The sequence below is a fragment of the Coturnix japonica genome, chromosome 7 (genome assembly GCF_001577835.2).
Source record: "Coturnix japonica isolate 7356 chromosome 7, Coturnix japonica 2.1, whole genome shotgun sequence".
Lineage (NCBI taxonomy): Eukaryota > Metazoa > Chordata > Aves > Galliformes > Phasianidae > Coturnix > Coturnix japonica.
The window spans coordinates 32,562,064-32,585,099 of NC_029522.1; the positions used below are offsets into that span (position 1 = coordinate 32,562,064).

Genomic DNA, 23,036 nt, shown 5'->3' on the forward strand with positions numbered 1-23,036 from the left:
CTGGCATTCTCTCAACAATTCCACAATAAGAAAAGAGGGAAGTAAGATAATATCAGTCAGTTTCCTTCTGAAGAGGTTTGGTTAAATCAGAATTTTTCGTTTTAGAAAGCCACAAAGCAAAAACACAACAGATTACAATTCTACCTAGGATGGGAGGAAGATAGCAGATATTGTTTGTGTTCTGAAAATAATTACACCCCATTATACCCAGTTCTAGTAAAAGGTGTATTGAAAGGAAACACTGCTTTTCCTTTTTTTTTGCCTCTTGTATGATGAGAATCATTTGAACACCCTTGGCTTCCATTTCTGAAAACAGGAGGAATCAAGTGTAGGCTCACCTGGTTGGGCACTGAAATACAGGACTTGCAGTGAGGCCAAGGGCTTCAGTTTTTCTGTTGATAATGTTCAGATCAGCTGCTGATACGAAAGTGTCTCTAAGAAGAGAGAGTAACTGTTCTTACAATACTCTTCACAAGTTTGGTGTTCTAGACTTGCCTTCTTTACTCCCTTATGTACTGTGTGTAAACTTGCACGAATTTGCCCATTCAACTCCCAGTTTTCAGTCTATAAAGCAGAGGTGGTAGCACTTACGTATCTTTAGGGATTAAGATCTAATCCTGGAGGGGCTCCAGACTGGCATCATTTATACTCATAAAAAGCACCACTAAAGCACTTGTGAACAGGCAGAAGTACTGACGGGTCCTTTCACGACTGGGATGTATTTTTAAAATGCTATTATGGGTGAAAAATATTATCATGTAAATCATATTAATTATTAATAAAAATGAAGTGTATTTAGCATCCCTGAGTGAAAGCTTCCATAGGAGGTTAATTCATAAATCTTTTCAACAAAGCATTTGTAGTTCTGTATATTCTCGGTTGATTAATTTTGCAAGCTTGCACATACACACTGAATCTCCATTTTGCATATGCTTATACCTATCGGCAAATTACAAACTGCATATGTGCTGTAGAATTTGCATACATCCAAAGAGAAGGCTCACTTCTGCAGAGGGACTTTGACAAACGTGACCTCTCCTAAGTCATACAAGTAAAATATAGAAAACTCTCTGTCACTTAGAATGTCGAGCAAAAATGGTGATGAAAGCACTCGCTTGTGATTGAGAAAACAATACATTCTTCAGTCCTTCCATGCAAAGAAAATCTGCTTTTTTCCTCTTCTTTTTCTTTCATTTTCCTCCTTCTCTCACACTAACCGAATGTGGGTGGAAATCAGTAGGAACAGAAAGGGTCATGTTTGCTCCTCAAAATCTGAAGACGGTGTTTTTTTTCCCCCCTTTCCCACAGATGCTCCGTGCTCATCAGTCGTGTACTCCTGAGAGAGAAAAGAGGGAGAGATATTGCCAATAACATTGGTAACCTTGAGTGTAGGCATGCATAAAAATTTGCTGAAAATTGGGTTGTGGTACATGTTCTTATTTTAGATTTGCCCTTGTTAACGTCTTTTTAATAAACAGGTGCATACACTTCCCCAAGCTGTCACTGTTGTTTACCCAGTCTGTACACTTTATAAATCTACTAATGGAATAGACCCAATCATCCTAAGGATCTGTTTTATTAAGCTGGAGTCTCAAAGTTTTCAGGAAAATACTTTCTGGTAACGTAGCCGTGCTGGATGAGTGGATACAAGCTTTGCAAGGTTTGCTGTTGAAGATAAGAAGCATGTGACACAGTTTCATTTGTTAGTTCGGCACAATGTAATACACAGAGTTCCACGCATACTTGACATTCAAATCAGCAACAAAGTGGGATGGATAGAGGGGAAACAAAATTAAAAGGTGTGAGAAAGGTGGAAAAGGCTTTTCTAGCAGAGTCTGAAAGAACCACCCCAGCTGTTGGACGTCTCCACTCCTTCCTTGGGAGAACACAGTTATACTGATGCAAAAATCACACTGAAATAATTTGAGGCGGGCATTTCATGTCTGCAAAGAAGAGAGACATTCCCTAGAGAGTTTAACTGCCGTTCCGGATCCCTCTAAGGGGACAAAACATTTACAGGTGCAGCAGAGATCACAGTTTTGGGAATACAAACCTCATTCGTTGGGTCTATCTGGAGCAGCAACTCCAGATAAGCTAATAGCTACCATCCGTGCGTTAGAGAGATTGATACCCGTACAATAGTAATTACCTTGCTATTGAAATAGGTAAATAAGTTAGGGGTATATAATTAACTGTAGTTTCATCTTGTGAGCTTTTAAATTGCATCACTGGAGATCGGTATTGTCCGATTGTAGTCAGCAAACACTAATTGCTTAAATTTCTTGTAAGTAATACCATGGGAAGAGTTCCTCCATTTAATTCTTTGCTGAAGGTGTCAGCTCGGTTGCCCTGGAGAATGTAATCTATATTACTTATCTCCGGAGAAGTTGGGAGAATGAAAGTAGGAAAATAAACTTTCCCTGTCTCGTGGAAGTTATCGCTGTTTCTCAGAGTCAGATGGTTAACTCCACGCTTTCATGTTTCATCTTCGCAGAGATACCACCAGCAGAGGAGCAGCAGAGAAATTTCTGCAACACAGAAAACCCTCCACTGTGTATTTGACTCGAAGCACTCATGAGTTAAAAGGAAGCTACCTATGTTACTAAGTTGCACAGGAAGAACGTCCGTGTATCACCAACCTGGTCTGTGCTCAAGTCTGTGATCTCTGTGTGTGTTAAATAGCTCAGTATAGATACCTGAAGCTCTGCAGCACATTTGTCTGCACACAGCTTGTTTTAAAGTGGCTGAACGTGGAGCTTCGTATGACTTCATGTGGTCTTGAGTTGCACAGTGCCTCATTAGGTCACAGCTCCTCCTGTACACCCAAAGCTGCTCTGAGTCATGGTGCTTCATACGGAACAACGCTCCCGGTGCAGACTTCACTCTGAGCATTATTATTTCTGGGAAAAGGGGGGGAAGAAAAGAAAAACCTTTACAGCAGCAAGACTGGGTGTAGGACAGATAGAGTGATTTGTGAAGAAAAAAGTTACTGAGAGGCTCATTAGAGGCAAAGTTGTTAGGCCAAGCAAACAGTTAATCCCTGTCACACAGAGGTAACGGAGTTGCCAGTCATGAACTCTAAATGAAGGGCACTGAGTGCAAGAGGAGTGACTCTTTTTTGCAGCTTCCTCAGTACCATCCGTCTACCATAATGCTGTGGTCTTTTTCTTTCTTTAAATACTGGGCTCTGGCTAATTACTGGCAGGAAGTGCCTATTTTTATGCCATTAGTATGCAAATGAGAGAGAAGTAGAAAAATATTCTAAAGGAACTGTTACAATATCTGTCCACAGATTACTCGCCAATTAGAACGTAGGATTAAGGCTGCAGGACCCCAAAAGAGTATGGCCAAAGTCTTTCTGCTTGGGTGCCTCAAGTTTAATTTCAATGGGAACTGTATATACATGGGGCTTTTCCTCCAAAAAAAAAAAAAAAAAAAGAAAAAAAAAATAAAGGAAAAAAAAAATTCAGTCCTAAATTGCCTGCTTACAAATTAGCACTTCTACGCTCTAAAAATGAATGCCTTCATTTCCTCGCCTCGATTTCTCTATAAGTTGGGGATAAAACATCCAGTCTGTCTGTGTTCCAGCACATGCTGGGACCGATCTTGCAGCCGGACTGAAGTTCTCCTCCCACCTCACTCTCTGTGACAATAGCTGAAAGACAAGGAGTGATATTTATAAAATAGTTGTCACGTGAGTGATAAATATTTAAAGGCTTTCAGATCCTCACATCTCCGCATAGGTTAAAAACAATAAATAACAGTTTGTCCTTCCCATAGCTTGATGGTATCAGGGACTTCAGAGGTGGACGAGAGTGGAAAACTATTGTGACGTGACTTGATTCAAGTTTTATGAACCTAGAAAAGTGTGAAACAAAGCGCTTATTATCAGAAGGGTATTTCTCATGCATGTCAGCCTTCTCGTCACTCTTGTAATAGCTGATTAGCAAACGTAGGAAAAAGATATAATTGCTCAAATCCTTGACTTCTCTCACAGTTGTACTCTTTGGAAATGCTGCTTTATCAGTTCATTAGATGTTACTCATTTTGACTTCCTATTAAAAAAATACATCTACATACCAAAGATAACGCTGCGCTCAACTGAGTCAGCGTGACAAACATTCCTTCTCCGAAAAGTTTTGCTTGAGAGGTTTGTTATTCATTTTTGGGTTTACAAAACAGGATGTAACAGTAACACCTGCCTGGTGTCCCACAGGGTAACAGCACCTGAAAAGATTTATCACAGAAAAGAACTCAGCCTCCTACTCGTACATAACTGATAGCAGCCCTGATCTTCTTCCTCTTTCGTCTGCTCCTGTGACAAAAGCATCCTTGGAGGGTGTTGTTTTTTGCTTTCCTCCCATTTATGTTCTAAGCATCTTGCTGAACTGCTCCTTGATATTTTTTTCCTCCCTCGCTGTCCATGTACCCCAAACTCAGCTGAGCAGCCCTGCTGCTGCCATCAAACACTGTGGGACTCTTGATGCCATCAAGCAAGTGGCTGCTAGGCCAGGCAGGATGGAGCTCTGGGCAATCTGATCTACTACATTTTGCTGGCAGCGTGGGTTGGCTATGGCAGGGGGTTGGAACCTGATGATCCGTGATGTCCCTTCCAACCCAAGCCATTCTATGATAGGACAAGAGGTAATGGCCTGAAGCTGCACCAGGGCAGGTTCTCTGGATAATACGACTCGTTTATTGTCCGAAAGAATAGTGATGCACTGGAGCATCCGCAATAGTGGGGATGCGGCGCTGAGGGTCAGGGTCGGTGGGCACGGTGGGGGTGGGTTGGGGTTGGACTTGGGGATCCTCGATGTTTTTTCCAACCCCATTGGTGCCGTGTCTCTATATAAACCAGCCCGAACCGCAGGTGCGACCCCTAGGCGCTGCCCCATTGCCGGCGCTGCCCACCCCGGGCGGCCCGGCCCCTCCGCCCCACGGCGATGGCGGGGCCCGGGGCGAGCGGCCCGGCGCGGAAGGAGGAAGGAGGGGGCCCGGCTGGCGGCAGGGGGAGGCTGGATCTCCTGCGTGCCGAGGGGAGGGAGGGGCCGGGACGCCGGCGCGTCGGTGCCGACGGTCTCCAGGCGGGAGTGAGGAGGAGGAGGAGGAGGAGGTGAGCTCCCTCTGGGTGGGGTGAGGAGCGGGGCCGCCCGAGCGAGGCGGGAGGGAGGGAGGGAGGGAGGGAAGGGGTCAGCGCGGAGCGGCGGGGCGGGCGCTCGGCCTGGCGCCTGGGGGAGGCCGGGAGGAGAGCGGGCTGCACCAGGAGGAGGGGGGGCAGCCCGGCCCCGGAGCGCGTGTTGCCGAGGGGAGGGAGCACAGGGCGCACGGTCAGCGCCCGGCGGGGCTGCGGCACCTGCGGCGCGGGAGGCACTGCATGGACACCGCTCTGCCGCCGCCCGCCGCCCCCTAAGATGGATCCGCCGCCTCCGCAGTGGGGGAACCGCTCCGGGGCCCGGCGGGGACGGGGCGAACCCGAGCGGCCGGCCCGGCCTGCAGCCAGAGCGGGGAGCCGCTGCACGGCGGCCTAACATGGCTGCGCACGCCTGGAAGGCCGCGGCCCGCGGCATCGGGCGGCCTGACGGGGCTCGGGGAGCTGCAGGCCCGGGGGAGCCGGGCCCTGTGTGAGCACCGGGCTGTGCTTCGGCCAGCACACACGTGTGTAAAGGTTTGCAGCACAGGGTGTGTGTTATTTCATAAACACATCCGTGGTTTTCTCTTAAAATACACAACACGAGGCAAGCATTGGTTTATCATAAGCCTGTATGGATTGATCTGCTAAATCTGAGCCCCAAATGTCCCTATAAAGCCATTAAAACATTAATGTACTAAAGTAGTTTGGCTGGTAAAACTGTCAGGAAAAAGCCATAACCTTTGCAGTGTCTTAATGTGCTTCACAGAAAAAAATAAGGCATAGAACTCAACTTCGGTTCACCAGAATTTGAAGTTGTAGGGTTTTTTTCTTCTCTTTAATTTCTTTAGGCTTACAGGTGTTATGTGATGGAGCTGCCCACCCGTGCTTTGCAAAGGAATCCCAGCTTTAGGGAGGTGTGCTTGGGATGAATGAGGCTTGGCAGGTCTGCACGTGTCTTTGAATGCAGGGCTGTGTGCTGAGCCATCGAGCTGCTGAGAAGGAGCCATTGGAGGCACAAATGGGTGCACTCCTTGTATGGAGCAGGAGATGGAAGGAGGAGCAGCTCCTGGAGGGGGAGCCTACTTTGTGGTGGGATTTACTGGTCCTGGAGAATTAAATGTGCATTACCACGACTCAGAGATGAGCACAATAGTCAGGTAAAGATGAGTAGCGGATTTTAGTGTGGCTTATAACAATGGTTTGGCATAATTAAATAGAGCTATTTTATTGGACTCTATTAACCTGGTTAACCTTAAATCTTAACCATGACAGGGTTTTCATGTAAAGAGCCTCCATACAAAGTACAATATTGAATTTTAATTGGAGCTTTCAAGACCTGCTGTAGAGTGTATTCTTCTTGCTTCATCATTTTTTTAACCTTTCAGAGAAGTCCAGGCATAGTTAACACAGGCTGGAAGAATACTTTGACATAAATTGAACAGCTGTGAATCCAGATCAGATAAGTCAATTGAGGACAGTTGTGGGTTTGTTGTTGTTGTTTTTTTTTCCCTTCAAACTATTATTTTTATTTATTTATATGCCTACAAAAAGCTGAGGATCATTTTCACTGCTGCATGAAAATTACATGTTTTCTGACCAATTTGCCTTTCCAGTTTTTTAGCCAGCCAGTGGAAAGAAGTGGTGGAACCTAGGCAACAACTCTGCCCTCCAGTCCTGCTCAAGACACAGATGCTTTACAGATACAGGACAAAATCCTTCTCTCTGCACATAAATACCCAATTTGACTTGGAAGGCAGTGGTGGTCCTAGCATTATTGTCAGGTTTTTTGCCTAGAGTGGTGCAGTGAAGCCCCAAAAAGGAAGAACAGCACAAACTGTAGGCGATGGGCTGTTCCTGTCCTAATATGACATCAATGAACATCTCTTAAAGGTAGTGTCTTAGGGAGATGTTGGAAAGGTGTGAGCTGGGTAGGAAGGATAAATAGTTGCATCAAAATGGCAGAGAGGAAAATAGTAGAAATGGAGTTAAGGGTTGAGTAGCATTTAAGCAGGGGAGAGGAGATGAACCTGACATGAAGCGAGTTCAGCCTGCTTGGAAGTCAGTGCTCTCTGCAGGTGCTGCTGTGGCCATGTGAGCTGGTGTGCTGAGGATGTGCTGGGAGCCTGGGCTTTGCCCCAAGTTAACAGTGCTGTTAATTAATCCTTGCTGATTGCTTCGCCTTAGGATCATTACCAAATAGAGCTAGGACTGTTGCTGTAGTCATGCTCAGAACTTGCTGAGTACCTGAGTTACAGCTGAAACTTGTCATTTATGCTGCTAAGTCACTTAGACTCCGATGTAAAAGTTATATAACTTCCTTAATGTTGTTCTAAAACCAAAATACAGGCGTGTTTCAAAGATCTGTTTGGCTGTTGGCCCATTTTAGAGTGGCCGGTAAAAGTAATAAACTATCCTCAAACAATTCTGCTCAATAAAATTTGAGAATATGAAAACAAAAAGTTCCTGGTTTAGCTTTTCACAAATGCTTTCTGTGCCCTGATGCTGCTGTCTTTGACGTTGCCTGTAGCTAGAAGAGCCAAATCTATATAGTTTTTTAAGGTCCCATGACACTATCTACACTGTGGACTTCTGATATTTTACATATTTGATGCCTGACCATAATGCTGTACAGACAAGAAGAAATTCCAGTAGACTTCTACCATCACAACAGCACATTGCTTTGTTTCTCTCAGGGCTCCTGGAGTATTTATAAAAGCTGAAGGTGAGCTGTAAGCTGTGATCTCACCAAGCTCTTCCCGATGGAAAGATGACTTCAGCAGCATTTGCTGTATTGGAATTCCTTACTGCTTCTGTGTCCAGCTGGAATCTGACTTATCTGGGGAAGAAAAAAAGAAATGATTTATATAGTGCATTGTTTGGCTTCACCAGATCAGAATATGTTTATACAATACAGTGCTACAGAGTCCAGATTGGGATTTCCATCGAGATAAGGCATTTCTGTTGCAGCAATTGCTGAGCAAATACTTAGTGTGGAACATTTTCTCGTATCAGCTCTTTCAGCTGTAAGGAGGAAATAATGTTCTGACATTCGAGTTTTTACCTGGTTAAATAGATCAGTTCAAAAAATGCCGCTTCCACATAAACTGGATCCTAAACTTTGTGTTTGAAAGAGACTCATATCTTAATGCAAACATTTAGTCCTATGTGAAGATTTGATTGTAAGAAAATACACCAAGAATGTAGATTAGATTTTAGTGACAGTGGTGTAGATAATAAGACAGTAATGTTGGGTCTCTTGAGTGCTTCTGCGTCCTGCTGGTCATGAGGCAGTAGCCATTGCGTAGTGAGAATGGTCACAACACCAAAGGAAATGATTTGAAAACTTGAAATGAGCGTCTCATTTGTTTCGATCTGTGTAACTGAGTATTGCTAGCTAATAGGAGCAAGAAGTAAAAGTGGAGAAGAGTCTGTATATATTGAAGGTTCTCAGGAAGATGTGTAGTGGACTGCTGCACTTTAGGAGTACGTTGTGTACCATTGTTTTTTCTCTGCGTGTATGTAAGATGTGTTCTCTGCTAAGTTTGTGAAGCAGGAAAATCATCTTGATCTCTGGTGGCAGCATTGTTAGCAGGGGCTGCTGAGAGCCCGCAGCCATCACTAAGCGGTGCAGTTAGCGGTGCGGTGCAGCGCCTGGGTGCTGCGAGGGCACATGGCCCCGTGTGAATTTCCTTCGGAACAGATTCCTATCAAAGCGTGTCTTACAGGTACACCTTGGCTGTCCGTATTGCTGCACGGCAGATGTGAGAGTGAAAAATAAATGTGTGAAGCACCAGGCAGAGAATATGAAATTGGAAGTCTGAGAGCCGCATCTTCAAGCAGCCTGTTATCCTAAACCCTGGGCTGTAGCTGTATGGCAGTGTGTATATATGTTTTATTGCTGATCCGTGGTATTTCCTGTAGGCAAGTAATCAAAGCTCAATTTATAAATGACAATAGGGAAGCCGGTACTTCAGATTGATGGTCTTTTGAGTATGAGTAGCTCTTTTGATGTCCAAATGAGAACTGGAGAAATATCTAAAATTAACAACGGGACATGTGAAATTAAGGATGGAATACAGACCTTGGAGGAGAACAGGCAGGGCTGGGCACTGAATGTGGTTTGGTGTGTTCCCATGAGTTGTTTCTTAGGGTTAAGGAACAGAAGCAACAAAAAGAACTGAGGCTTCTAAATTAATTTTGCATCTGAAAACATATTTAAGTATTATGTGTACAACAGTGTGCCTTTATATGCTGTTCCCTAGTTCTGTTACAGGGTTATTTCGGGGTAGTCAGATGCCATTTTTGTGCAGCAGGTTACCTGTAGTCCACCTATACTACCATAGTAATTGTGGGAGCATTTCCCCCTAGAGCTGCAGCAATGGTCCTTAAGGAGTTTACTTTGGCCTTGCCTCTGGGAGCAGTGGACTTGTACTGATGGTGATCTTGATGGATAGAATGGATTTGTCTCATGGTCACATATGAGGCTTGTAATTGCTGTACTTGAGACTTGCTCATCTAGAGTGCAGGATTCCTAATCATTATTAGAAGCTGTCACTGGGGGGGAAAAACAGCCTGACCAACTCTAAAATTCACGCCTAACTAGTTGGATTCAGATTTAATACATTGCAGGCTTTTATTCCTCTCTGGAATGGAAGATTTACTGAATTGATGGTCCATGATGGATATTACTCACAGCAGCAGGATTCGGTGGTCAAACGTGTTGGAATGAAGGATGAAGATCTCACTGTTGCTCTTTATTATTTTTCCTCAATCTGAAAAAACAAAGAGAAGCCTTTCCTTTGGAGAACTGAGACTTGTGGTTCCTATTCATTAAACCCGTGTAATAGAAACAGAACTATTCTGAAGTCTTTACGTGGGGGGAACTTGCAGAGTATTGCAAAGCTTTGTACATATGTGCAAGAATAAATGTGTATGCATGTTGAATAGTTGGAACGATCGGGTAAAGCTGTGATGGGTGTGTGGCCAGTGGCTGAATGGCTGGGAGAAAGCAAATGCAGGCAGCTTCATTTCTACAACCAGGTCTTAAAAGAAAAACATTATGCTCTTCCTTTGCTGAGGTTTCTCATCTGAAACTTTTGCCTTTCGCCGTGTCTGTCTGTTGGGTTGCAGTTTAACACAGTGATTCCGTGATTTCCTGCTAAAACCTTTGTGTCGTTTGAGGTAAAATCAAGTTCTCCAAATAAACAGTGTCTTCTTCATGTTGGCTTTGGAGAATAATTTCTTCTCATGATCTTACTTAATGGAAACCTTTACAGGAAGAATATGCTTTTGTTATCATTATGTCAGTTTTCTTTTTGGTTGTGATTTAAATGTAGAGGCAGGATTTATGGAAATGACTGTAGGGTAGGGTTGGCCTAATTAGTCATTATTTCTGGCAAGGCATAAAAAATTGGTCTTACTTGTGCCTAAAACTAATCGTGTGCTTTGTGTTTAATCTGCAGGCCTTTTGTAAAACAAATGATGCTAAGGAGTGCAAAAGATGCACTTTTAAATTCCTTGTAATATTATTTGGCCTGTTGTTCCAGGGAATCATTTAGGTTTTTAGTTGTTAGTTAGGTTCATTAAAGTAGGCTTTGTCTGCCTGGGAGACTCTGTGTTTTTCTCTATATATTTATAAACAGGTGTGTTGTTTGTTTCTTAAGAAGTAGCAGTTACTAAGCTGGAGTTGGAGCAGCAATTTTGGACTTGGATGTGGATTTTTGTATGAGCTTCTATTTGAGGGTTAAGTAGAAAACACAGCGGTGCTTTCTGAAAGTACTAACACCTACTGCAAGGTTGTGCAGGGAGTTCTCATGTTAGCGGTGTGATGTGTTGGCTGGTGGGCTCAGTTCTGGCTCTTTCAAGGGTTGGGGTTTTTGACCTCGTTCAGACAAATCGCCAGTAATGGGTATTTCACCCAGAAGTGACCCAGGTGCATTAGAGAATTCCACCACCTTCTGCACTCCTGTACGTGTGGAATGCTTCACTAATCAGGCTTACGAGGGAAGCATTAGCACAGGAAAGATTGAAAACCTGCCTTAATAAGTAGAAAATAAAAATGAGTTGGAGCATGTGACACGACTGCTTCTCTTCACCTCCTTTCAGTGTGGGAACGTGGCTGTGCTGCCACTGATGTCCCACAGTGCCACCGGGCGCTGCCAGAACATAAAGCTCCTTCGTATGTTCCCTTCCATGAGTCTGTTTCGTGATTAAACTTTGAAAACTCACAGCCCCCAATGTGCAACTGCAGTTCTGTGGTAGCTGTGACATTCCTTCCCTCCGCATGCTGAGAGCTTCATTCTATAGTAAGATGATTATATTGTCCTTTTAAGTTGGCTGTCAGCAGAGAATAGGGAAGCTGCACTTAGAGCATCTGTATGCAATCTTTGCGACAAGCAGGACCCTCTGGAAAGCTGTTACCGTTGGGGCAGAACTAATCATTCCATGTGAAATTATATAAGGAGAATTAGCTCTGACTCTACCTCATTTCCTTTCATACTGCTGTGAAAATAAGCTTGGAAACGTCAAACCTTCCTCCTTATTTCTCTGTCCAAGTACTTTATTAAGCTCTCCTCTTTGTAGCACTCACTTCTCGTAGATGCTCTACACAAAAATGACGGCATCTGTTTCTGGTTCCTGTAGGATAGGTTTCCTCTTCTGGACCAGAGTCCCAGGTTTGGTGCCTCTGCCCTCCCTCTGCTCTGACTTATTTCCCCAGAGGATCCCTCAGAGCACTTCATACTTAAGGTAGCATGCTTGACGTGATAGAAGTTTGTCAATCACAGGCTGCCTTGGTGATTTAGGAAAAAGAGATACCAAAAGCCTCTGTGGAGCTCTGAGGAGCAGTAAAATCACCTGCTGCTTTGCCTGGCAGGGGCCTATGCTCGTACAGCCCTCACATTTAGGAAAGGAAACCTGTTTCTCAGGAGGTCAGCCTTGTGCTGAATGCACACGGTGCCCACGAACGCGTTCTGACATCTTCACCTTCCCCAGGCTTAACACTGAAGGTTTCTGTAACCCCTCCACAACCTGATCCATTGCTTAACTCTCCCTGGAGGTAACATTTCTTCTAGGACCTATTTTTAATTTTTTTCCTAACCATTTAAGCTTCTTGTGTGTTCCCGGCCCCGCGCCCCGGATACTGCAGTGGGATATGATGATCATTTTTGTAACTGCTCTTAACCTATTTTGAAGCCCGTGCCCTACTTCTTTAGTTGTCTCTTTTCTTTTTCCTGTACTAAGCAAGGTTATTTCCCTTTAACTTTTCCTGATTGCTTAGCTTTTCTTTGGAGCTCTTCCAGTTTCCTATACTGTTGTATCCAGATCTGAACTTAGGTCAGCCAGTCAGTACCAGTGATGTTACTATCTTTTGTGTACGATGCTCCTGTTAATATAAATATGAAATACATCAATATAAATCTGAATGAGGTTTTCATATTTCACGTCTAATTAAGGTTTAAACCTTCAGACTCAGTGATGTGGCTTTCTCACCTATTCCTGCTTTGTTTCTTCTCTGCTTCCTGGAATGCTTGCAGCTCTTCCCAGGTAACTGTAAAGTTTTGCAAGCTCGTTGTTCAACAACTAAGCAATAAATTGAAATATTAAATCACCCTGCACTGGGAATGCTGTCTTTTGGGATTCAGCTTCACAGCAAACTGTGTTAGTCCTTTGCAGACTGTGCCCCTTTCCCTTCACAACTGGACTGTTTTTGAATGTTTAACATTTCTCATTAAGAGCAGAGGCTTTTAATTATTCAGTGGAGAGATGAAGGGGGGCAGAATGCCCCCTAGCATCCTGTACCTTGGTACGTACCTGCTGGCTGAAGATGGAATCATGGAGTGGCTGAGGTGTAATTAATTGAATACATATATATATATGCATGTTTCTGTGTCTGAATACCTTGTGGTGTATGCATAGTCTTCATGGCTATTAGATAAACATTAAACAAAAACAGTCTGCGATCAAACACGTTTAAATATTTGATGTTGGTGTTATTTTGCCAATCATGTAGAGCAAGGAGGTGGAAAGTGAAAAAGTTATTTCTGTACTTCAAAACCTTCACTTTTTTTCTCGTGATTTGGAAAATAATCTGCAGGCAGTTTCCTTTCATGTGAGTCTTGTAGCACACCTGATGTGATCAGAAGCCCTTTGCGCATTTCAGTTTCTAAAACCTAAGGAACGGAGAGATTCTGCCAGTGACTCAGAAAGTACCATGGCTGATGGTCGAGGCAGATGTGATGGCAACCTTTGTGCCCAGGAAGGCTGCAGGAGGATCTGCAGCTGTCCGCAGGGCTGCTGAGCTTCCAGAAGCAGAAGTGATGCAGATGAGCCATAGCCTTCGAGGCTTTGCAATGCTTCTGCTTAGGTTGTAAAGCTCTTCCTCACTAGGCCCACAGGAAGCCCTTCTGTAGAGCAGCCAAATTGGCTTCGTTATTAAGCACTTCTTTTCTGGCTCCCTGATGGTAACTCTTCTCTGTGGTGGCAGGTCTTCAAAGAAGAGCCTCTGTGACGGCCTCTGTGTTCTGTCTGGCTGGGTGTGTGGCCTCACCACCAAACTCTGCATGTGATTTCTGGCTTGGAGGCTGTGATGGGAGACAGAACAGTTTCTAGGGGGTTGTTCAACTTTTTTTCCTTAAATTGAGGTCTCTAGTGTTAAAAATATGGGAGTTGCTCGGGAGCTCTCTTAGAATGTAAGCTGGTGTAATAGACCTTAAAAATATTAAAAAAAAGAAAGAAAAAAAAAAAGCTGAAAAACACAAACTAGAATAATAGACACATTACAAATAAAAAACCGTCAGATGAGCTAATTTTATTTGTTGTTATTCTCTCCTTTGCCAACTGTGTTCTTGCATAGTCAGTTTCTTCTCAGCACATAATTCAGCAGTGCTGATTTCTGGTCTGTGTAAGATGCTGCCTATTCCTCTCTGGTCTATTAGGAGATGTTCTCGTTTCCAGTGCACCAAGCATTAGCCACATGTCTGCTTTCTGATCTCAGGACTCACACTCCTGCTGGGGCTCCCTGTGCTTCACCTCTGCTGCTGTATCCCTCTCCCGAAGGCTGTGCAGGTGAGATGTGCTTGCTCTTCTCTCTCTTGCAGGGAAGCTCCTGCTCTGCCACATGGAGAGAGAGGCGTTCCCCTTTCCCCTGCTCCATCTGAGGGCTTTCTGAAGGGACCGCGCTTACAAGGCAAGCTGAGCACAGAAAGGTACGCTCTGATTTCATCAGGAGCATGTGCTTGAGAAATGCAAAGATACCGTAAGTTCAGTAATATGTTCAGCAGAAGCAGCAGCCTGTAAGTAATATACTGAAAGAGGAACTGGATGAAACATGAAGACAACTTCCGAACAAGAAAAGCACGTGGTTTGCATTATTTCCTTCTTGCTTGGTTTTTATGTTGGTGTCATCGTAATACAAATGAATGTGCTTTTTCCCCTCAAAGTAGTGTTTAAAATTTGATTACCTGCATATCTGTGTTCAGTGTTTGGAGATATTAGGAGGGTTTTGTTTTTTATCAGCTAGATGTTCGCTGAATCGTTCAGTTCAGTGTTCAGCTGGAATTTGATTGGTGGCTTTTATTACAGGCTATCCTGAAAGAAAGTCTTAAGCATTATGTATGTTTTAGTACAGCATTTAAAAATGTGGGCTTTGAAGGTGTAGTTATTAAACTCTGTTCAAGGTACAAAATCTATCCTGTTTGCTAGCATTAATTATGCAAGTGTGGAAGTCTTGGTTCTGTTTGAAGGTAGGGCTCTTTATTTGCAAGAAGCTGTTAAAATAAATTGCCAGTACAAGAGGACATTCTACTAATAAGCAAAGGATGCCTGGAGTTGGCTCTACGAAAGGAGAGAATTTAATTCATCCATCATCAGGGATGATGTTTCTTAGCAACACAAAGTATTTTCACCCGGGGTGCTTTCACAAACTTTCACATTTTTCTTCAAATACAGTTTGGTAGTGTTTTATATGACCCGAAGTTCGTCCATCTGTCCTGAAGCTCCCGGTGCCTTTCTATTTCCTCCAATGATCAAATGATCTGATATACGTGGTTTGTTTTCAGTGTAATGATACGCAAGTTGTCTAGAGAATCATTTCGCATGTCACGTTTTCCAAAGGGTTCTGGGAAATTATTTCCTTCTCTGTATAGCAAAGCTAAAAGTTATTGAAAATATGTTATGGTTTCCTAATATAACAGATACAAAAAATATTGGCTCGGGAGCTAACTAAATGCTTTCTGATAGCCGTAGCCTCAAGGGGGATACTTGGATCGTTCGTAATAAAGGGCCATCTTTGATATCTTTTGGTGAATTGACTAGTATTCTGTTTAGATCATAATTTATGGAAAAAAACTGGCTTGATGCACAGTGTTACATTATCAAATTGTTTGGGTGTAAGAAGTGCCTTCATGTATGGCCAGGATTTTCAGTGTTTATTCTTATGTTCTGCGTGAACCCAGAGGAAGCTGTTGACTCATTAAGACTCTTCCCTCTGTTCCTTACCATTTCTTAAGAAACTGATCTGATCACTGTACTCACAGAGTTACTGGGGAGATTTGGTTTGCTGAAGGGACATCATCAAGTGTATAACAAGTGGTACATGGTACTGGGAACCAGCATCATACAGTTGTCTTGTTCTGCTTTGAAAAATAATGTAATTATGAATTCTTGTTAAACTGCTCTGGAAACTCCAGTAATTCTGGTATCTGCTGAGCTCCTCCTCATATCATGCTTTGAGAGGAAAGGTGGTTCTAGGGTGACAGCTTCATCGACGATGCATTTGCAAAGATCTGTGATGAGTGAACTGTTACTCAGCTTAATTCACAGACAGGTTGCACAGAAACTCTTTTAAGTAGTGGCAAAAGAAAACTACAGAAATACCAGTTTGATTCCTTGGCATTTAAAAAAAGTTTGCAGCTAATGTTAACGTCAGCTGTGTTTTACTGAGCTTTCGTATACACATGTAGTGTCTTTGTACATATGGAGTCACATGTAGATATTAAAAAATGGACTGATAGAAACACTGTTAGGGGTACTGTCATGTAAAGGTTTTTTTCAGTGGTGTTTTAGAGTGTATATTGTTACTGCAGAGGGAATATTAAGGGAGTGCTGAGAGCTGCCAGCAAAACCCATGCTTGCTCTGTAATTTGGCAGGATTGGTTTCTATAAGGATAATGACCTCACACAAATGAACTCACTAGCAATTCCTGTGTGATTACAAGCTAAATGGCTCTGGGTTTCTAGTTGGTGTCTCTGGGACTTACAATTGTACATCCAAACTTGGACATCCTGTTTAAGATCTTTGATACTGAAGGTGTTGCAGTGAAGGTGTTTTTTACTCTGGTATTTGTGTCCAACATGTTGCAAGACCTCCAGGTGTTTCTGAGACTCCTCTGGAGAATCACCAGATTCCGATCACAAAAGCTTCTTTTTGCTGTCCTACAGGAAGGAGCATCTGAAGAGAGAAGGAAAGAAAGAAAAGCTCAGCCTAGCACAAGGAACTTCAGTTGTACTATATCAAATGTCAGCTCTTTGAATACTGCAGCAAAGCAGTCTGAGACTGCCTTACCTGTAAGTTTGAGCCTTGGCAGCTTGCAGAGAGGTCAGGTCTCCACCTGTTCCTTCTGCAAGCTTTTTTTGATAAGCCGTCTACACTTCCACCTCTGCCTTGGCCTTCTGATCTGAGCTCCATCTGAGAAGCTCTGGAATCTGCAGCAGATTCTCCTTTACCCCTGTGGGCTCTGTGTGGAAAATCTGTGTTCGGAGGAGTGGGTCAGCTTTGCAGCTCTGGTGGCTCATCGGGGTTAGTTGCACGGTGAGTTGTCATAGATGTTTGCTGCAGGCCAATGTTTGCATTGCATAAGCAATATGCAGCTACCTGCTGTGAATGTTGGAAGCAGTCCTGGTAGAGATGCTTCAGTCCAATACTGAGAAGGGAGTGCTCCCCTTCTTTGTTTTATTAGCACAATGGTTATTTGGAGTAAGGCAGTATTAAGAAGATGCCTGAGAATGTGGTGCTGAAGACAAATTTTACTACTAAACATTATGTGTAGACCACAGCCTCAACCACTGCATTCTGTCCTTACTGCTGCAGCAGGAACTTTTGCCTGTAATCTATGCAATTTCTTATGGTTGAGAATGAAGATACAAAGAACTGATGAAAATAATTGTTTGGAAGGTAGTAAAAGGTCTGGAGCAAGTCTAATAACTACATAGGAGACCTTGTAATGAGGAACACACACTGGTGTCAGAACTGTTGTAAATTTTCCCAAACTACTTTTCATCTTCACCCATCCATGATTCAAATAAAGAACATTCACTGCATGGCCTGCAGCACAATACAAATTGTACTTCGCTAGCTTTCAGTTCAAGCAACGAACATATTACTTGAGCTTTAGGAAAGACAATTTGAAAATGTACTATCTTTAGAATAAAAGTCTTGAAGTTACAAGAATAAGCAGCGTTTTTACTGTTTGTTGCATCTTTTTGTGTTCATGCGCAAGGAGTGACGTGATCAGAGTTGTCAGTGGGAACATTTAGTTTTTCATGCAAAGTATTTTGGGGCAGCTCTTGTTGGGAGGAACATGTGATGAAATAGAAACGAACGGAGGAATTTACCATTTGTGTAAAAAGGTCACATGGAATTGTTTGGATGTTGTTTCTGCACTTAGTCTCTGCGAAAGTGGCAGGGGAGAGTCCAAATTCGTAAGGCTGGAGTGTTTCACAGGGTTGGAGCTTGGCCTTGGGGTTCTCATCATTTCGCATAGCTGTGTCCTTTAAGAGTCTGATGAACTGAATTTTATTCTAGTAGTGCCTGGACAGTCATGGATGAGAAGTCAAATGTCTTCTTCTATACAGTCGTTCTGCTAAGTGTTGTGTTTGCATGCAAATTGTCCTGCGTGAGGTGTAAATCATGGTACATCAAAGTTATGGAGTATCGCCGCTCTATTTACCGTATTACTTTTAATTTCCCTTTTTGTGTGTGCACAACTTTGAAGATTTGAATATGACATTAGCGTAAGTACTCTGTGGCTGCTAATATAGAATCTGGGATTTACCCTGCCTGGTAGTGCAGCGTCAGGTAGCACTGTGCATTCTTAATGGTATTTGAATGCCAGACAACTGTGACCCACACCTCTTCCTCTCTCTCCATCTCTAAACGTGTATTTTTCAGTATTGCTGTTTTGTAATGAAGACTGGTGTAGCCAACTAACTAAACACTTCAGAGCACTGCATGGAAACTTTATAGGCTTAAATGCTGTGATACAAGGTCTCGGTCCAGTTGTCGTGTTCTTGGAGAACTTAGTTACCAGTCTTGAGAAAAAAAGATGGTCTTTCTCCATGGGACAGTTAGCATAACTGTGGTTTGTGGTAATAAATAAACACCACTTAGCACTGAGGCAGCTGGCAGTCAGCACCTACATTCTTCCATCCGTGCTCTGGTGCTTTTTGTGTACTAGGCAGGCTACAGGGAAGCTTGTAAGACAAACTCTAGTACACCAAACAAGCACAATGCTATGGGAATGAGAACGACAACTAAGCATTGGGTGACTTAACGTCTGACTCAGTAAGCGAGCCTTCCATCATCAGTTAGTTTCAGAAACCAGCTATTGATAGATAAAGCATTCTTAAAGCTATGGTGGCATCTCAGTTACACAAACAAAAACCAAGAATGTATGTAGTTCTGCACTCAGTGTTAATGAGCTCTATTTTAAATGGAACCTTGCCCTTTTAAGGGCCTTTTCTTCTGAGTAAGGAATAGACTGTTCTGTTTCTCCTGCAGCAGGAAGGGCAAGGGGAAATTTGGTTGATCATATTTTTTCTAGCACTGCTATCACAGGGAATGATGGGGCCAGTTGCTGAGGTTGTAAAGGACTGCTTGGCCCCAGGCATCTCTAACTATGTGCAAAGACTCATTCAGACTCATTGTGCTTAAGCCAAAAATTACAAAATGCACAAGTTTAGACTGAAAATTGATTCAGGTTCGGCAAAACTGGATCCTTCCCACTGACTTTAAATGGGTAACTAGAGACTTCCATGTGATGGTTCATATAAATCTAAGTGAGTGGACGTTAGATTACACATTCATCATTGTGATTTTCACTTTGATTGCTTAGCGTGTGTAAGCATTTGGCAGTATTGTATTTAACTGCTAGGATAATGTTAACTTGGTATATTCCAAATCTATATCCTATTTATTTTATTAGAGTTGTCTAAATCTCTGCAAGTTGACATGTTTGAGGCAGGATGATGATCAAGAGTATGGCCATTCTGTGTAGGGAGTTTTCGTTTTTTATCTGATGATTTAGTTACCCAGCAATGAAGTATGCTCTTTTTTTACTGCTATGAGACTGTTTAAAAGTCTATTCTTAATTCAATGTAAATCTATTTAAAAGACCTTATGTTAAATAATGTAAACGCTTTCTTGTGAAGTAAATTACTTTGCATACAAAGGATTAAATGTGTCCAGTCATAAACATTGAAATAATGTCATTAAATTCATGGAGATGGTTCTTACTTTGGGTTCTGGGGTGTCGGTCTGAGACCTGGGGCTCTTCATTTGTTTCAGAGGCTGGATGCTCTGCTAACAATGCTTTTTCAGTGAAAGCCTTAGTATGTCCTTACAGCATCAAAATGAGGGGCAGGGGTAGTGTTTTTAATTGGTTTAAATACTGTTAAGATCTTTTGAAAGGTTTTATTATAATCAGGTGGGCAGTGGTCACTTCAGAAGTGGAAGAACCACTGGTACAAGTGGTGGTTGAGTAAATTCAGTAGTTTACTATTAAAGTAGGAGAGGTTAAACGTAGGTAAGAATTTGAAAACACATCTTGGTGATCCAGCTCTCCTGTCTTTGCCTGCTGTAATTCCTGAATGGATCAGAGGATCTGAGATAAATATGAGAGTATATGGGCTGTGATATCACACTGATGTAACATCTGGATGGGTGCTGATGCCATTTTGGATTATGAAGTTAGTGTTAGTTACCTGCTCAGCCCCAGTGCTTTTCTTTATCATCAGTATTCAGTGACCACAAGGAAGCGATGAGATTCACAGTGTAGCATAGGAGAATTGCCATGGCCACCTCTCTACTGATGCATCTCATACAGCTGGTTTCAATTGCTTCACTCTGCCTTTGTCTTTCTGTAGGATCTGTATTTGTGCAAAAGCACATACTTTCATCTTGAGTGGAAACTGTAAATGAGATCCTCCCAGACAAACACCGAGGGACGTGCTCCTTAGGTTGTCCACAGCGTATTTGGTCAAGGAAGGAAGCAATTTAAGAAATGTGACGTGTGGTTTGTGATGCAGAAAAAAAAGGCTTCTGTATGCCTAATACATTGGAAAACATTTGTTGGAGAGCATGTCTTCCGTGTGCCAGATTTGCCCTGTAGTGTTATTAAGGTCAGTATCCACATAGGTTGGCTCATAAATATTGAGCGTGGTGCCTGAGGTCAGCTTTGTCTTGTAAATGCAACTTTAAGGAATGTTTGGTCTGGTCCTGTTAAAAGGCATCTATGTGTGTTGTTTGTTTAGAAACTTATTTAATCCTGCTTTCCCTGAGTTTGTCTTCAGTGCCTGAATACAAAACAACAGCTGTAAATGAAACATGGTGTCCTGCTTAACAAGTAAAGAGCGTGGAAGCAATGCTGGTGTGTACACGTGTACTCATTCACTGGTTCAAGTGAGCTGGTATCAATTTTGAGATAAACATTTTCTGTTCTAGATGTTGGAACAGACTTCTCTATTCTTTGCTAAACCTTGGTGTGAAAAAACGTGTTGTTGATTTCTGTGGGAGCGATGACTGTGTTGTATTGCTAGTTGAGAACTACAAGAGAGTACGTGAGCTGAAGAGGGAGGGGTTACCAAAATGCTGTCACTAAGCATGCAATCTCAGCTCCCATCCAGTTCCCATCTCCTTGTATTTCTTTGAACACACCGACTTGAATCTTCACTCCCTGAGATCTCTTTGTACTTCATCCCCTGTTGGTGTATCCATCACAAATCAGCATTTTTCTGTGTTACTGCTAGACTGCTTTTTTTCTTCATCCTTCAGAAGTACCAGGACGCTCCATGGGATGTTTGCTGGGGTGCAGGAGAGAAGAGCTGGGAAGCTCCTGGGTAGCCACTTCAGTGCAGTGAAACAAGTTAATTCGTGGTGGCTGGTACATTAAAAGGGATACCTTCCACTCGCTTAGACTATCAACCACAGTTGACAGTCTTTAGGGAATGAATTTCTTGTGCTTGAGCCCCAGCAATTAGTAATAGAAAACAGCAGGCCATCAGGTGTGCTAGCTTTGCTTACGAATGGGAATCAAATGTTGCTGTGTGGCTTTAAGGATTCTGCCTAAATTTACAGCTTACAGTTTATGATTGACAAAGATAATGAAGGATACGTAAGTGGTGTTCTTTATGTGTCATACTACTTCAGAATCAGATGTGTTATAGGTGTATTACGGTTGGCAGCACAGCAGTTCAGAGCGGCTGATGCCTGGAAGTGAATGTCTCCTGTACAAGTTCAGCGTGATCAGCGATGGAACTGGAAGTGATTCATTGCTTACTGAAGAAAACCCCCCACTTATGTGATGTGATCAATGGAAAAAGAAGCGCGTCATCAGAAATGAAGGTGCAGCTATCTCCACTTCTCTGTTCAAATTCACAACTGCTGCAGACTGAACCTTGGCCAGTAGTTTATGCCAGTGATAGAAAGACAGAGGTCACACACAGTTGTATCATTTTAAAGGTCTTTTCCAAAAGTTCTTGTCCACACTGAAGTCGTTTCAGTCTGCGCATCTTAGCCTTCAAATTCACACGTTCAGCAGTGTGGAAGCAATGCTCAGGCTGTGAGTTCTGTAGGGTTCCTAATGCCCTGTTGGAGGGTGGGATTGCTGTTATTATTTTTGTAAACTTTATGAGCATTTTGTGTAATGATGTTCCTGTCATCCTTTTGGCCATGAATCAGCGAAGCATTTCTGTGCACGCTTTAATTGAAGCGTGGAGTTGTCTCGCTGTGCAAGTGGTAAAGTCAGTGAGACCATTAATTAAAATTTAAGTATCTGCATAAGTGCTTCTTCTAAAAATAAGTTGCTTCATAACAGCTTTGGGCCATATTGAGAAGGAGGGGTTATTTTCTCAAACTTTGAAAGTAGGTATCTGATTCTCTCTGAATTGCACCGTGATGCAACTTCACAGCGATGGCAGAGGGCAGAACGTTCCTGGGATGTGGTGGAAGCCTTCTGACTTCGAAGATGTCTCCTGGGATGCTTTTTGAATGAAACTGCTACAGTTTTTGTATTGCACAGGGGGTGGCATAAATGAAAACTTCAGGACAACTTCCTCTGTAAGCCGCTGTTGTAGCGGAAGCACACAAGGCAGATTCCTGTAAAGCAGTCAATTCATCATCTTGCTTACTGTATGCCTGGCTGCAAATCCATTTCTTTTCCATTGAGTAAAACCTTGAATCATTTAGTTAAAGTCAGTGCTTCTCAGTGTGAGACTTCACAGCCAGTTGTGGTGTGTCATTTATATTTTCTATCTGTAGTCAAAGGCATTACAAGCGTTCCAAGGGAATACGGAACCGTGCTTTTTCTTTTGTGTATGAGATGGTTTACAATACAAATCTACTGTACAATTTGTGTTACAAAATTATCTGGCTTATTAATTCTCATAGCACCTTTGGTGAAATACTGAACTTCTGTCTCCTAAGTCTGGTTTTTTTTACCAGTCTTCTTTTAGGCTTTTTCTTATTTTTTGTGGTGTCTTTCTGAAGCAGACCGTTTGTTTCAAGGCCTGGCATTCCTCAGCTCTGGTAAGAGCAGAAATTAATAGAGGAGGGAAGAAATCACTGGGAGCAGATAGAGGAGCACGTGTGCCAAGCTGGATTGTGCTGTCGGGTTTCTTAATGCACCATGGC

General features: G+C 42.8%; 1 protein-coding gene and 1 long non-coding RNA gene across 15 annotated transcripts in view; one reads left to right on the forward strand and one right to left on the reverse strand.

The window, feature by feature from the left end:
• Positions 1-251: 251 nt before the first annotated feature.
• On the reverse strand, positions 252-3,032 carry LOC107317049. The gene is made up of 2 exons (XR_001556698.2): positions 2,697-3,032; positions 252-1,336 (listed from the first exon to the last, which is right to left on the reverse strand). It is a non-coding gene; the product is annotated as an uncharacterized LOC107317049 (long non-coding RNA).
• A 1,961-nt stretch (positions 3,033-4,993) lies between these two features.
• The window catches only part of GTDC1 (glycosyltransferase like domain containing 1), a 156,302-nt gene continuing 138,259 nt past the window's right edge, over positions 4,994-23,036 (forward strand). For 6 of the 14 annotated variants that reach the window (XM_015869276.2, XM_015869271.2, XM_032445723.1 and 3 more), the window contains exon 1: positions 14,228-14,337. The gene's annotated coding sequence lies outside the window, so the exon portion shown is untranslated. Of the gene's footprint in view, positions 5,134-13,959; positions 14,198-14,227; positions 14,338-23,036 lie in introns of those variants that run through there. The other 8 variants (XM_032445721.1, XM_015869280.2, XM_015869270.2 and 5 more) reach the window with 8 other exon arrangements.